The following is a 1,060-nucleotide window of genomic DNA, read 5'->3' as shown; positions in this document are numbered from 1 at the left end:
ATATGGGCTTCCGGGTTCTTGTTCTTAAGGTTCTCTTGATAGAGCTCACATAGATGTTTAGGGGTTCTACAATTTTTGGCCCAATGGTTACTCATCCCGCATCTGTGACAAGCTGATTTGGTCGAGTTAGACGGTTATATGCCACCTCGACCACGGCCATAATTGCCTCAGCCACGGCTGGAACCACGACCATGGTTATTGTGGTTTCCTTGCCGGCCATAGCTGTCATGGCCACGTCCCTTGAATCTACTACGGCCTTTGCCATGTGACTTCTTATTATCATGGACGTGGTTGCATTCTTTGGGATCTTTCTTTTCAGCCTCATTGGCTTCTAGTAATGTTGTTGTTCCTATGGGTATCATCTCACTGTTTTTCATCAGGAGTTCATTATTAGCCTTGGCCAGGAGTAGGCACGAGATCAGATCAGTGTATGAGGTGAAGCCTCTCTCTCTATACTGCTGTTGCAGCAACACATTCGTCGAATGGAACGTGGAGAATATTTTATCAAGCAACTCTTTCTCAGTTACTTCCTCACAACAAAGTCTCATCATTGATACTATCTTAAACAATACTGAATTGTATTCATCCACAGACTTATAGTCCATGAATCTGAGATTCTTCCACTCATGGTTAGCCTTTGGTAATAGCACCGTTTTCTGGTGATCATATCATCGCTGTAAAGCGGTCCAAAGGTCTAGTGGATTCTCCATGGTGAGGTACTGATCTTTTAGACCCTCAATGAGATGGTGGCGTATAATACTTATAGCCCTGTACTGATTCTTATCAGTCTCATTGTTGCCCTCGATGATAGCATCACCGAGTTCCTTTGACCTCAAGTTAATCTTTGTGTCAAGTGCCCACTGCAAATAGTTGTCTCCGAAGAGATTAAGGGCAGCATAGTCTAGGTTTGAGATTTTCGACATCTGAATCACATTATCATTCGAAATTTAGAGTTTCACAATGTGATCATGTGGCCGCAAGACAATCAATAATCTCGGCCACAAGCAAGTCTTATACAATCATGTTTTCAAACAATCTAAAACGACCATGGTGCGCTCAA

The sequence above is a fragment of the Brassica oleracea genome, chromosome C7 (assembly GCF_000695525.1).
Source record: "Brassica oleracea var. oleracea cultivar TO1000 chromosome C7, BOL, whole genome shotgun sequence".
Lineage (NCBI taxonomy): Eukaryota > Viridiplantae > Streptophyta > Magnoliopsida > Brassicales > Brassicaceae > Brassica > Brassica oleracea.
This window is presented reverse-complemented; position numbering follows the sequence as displayed.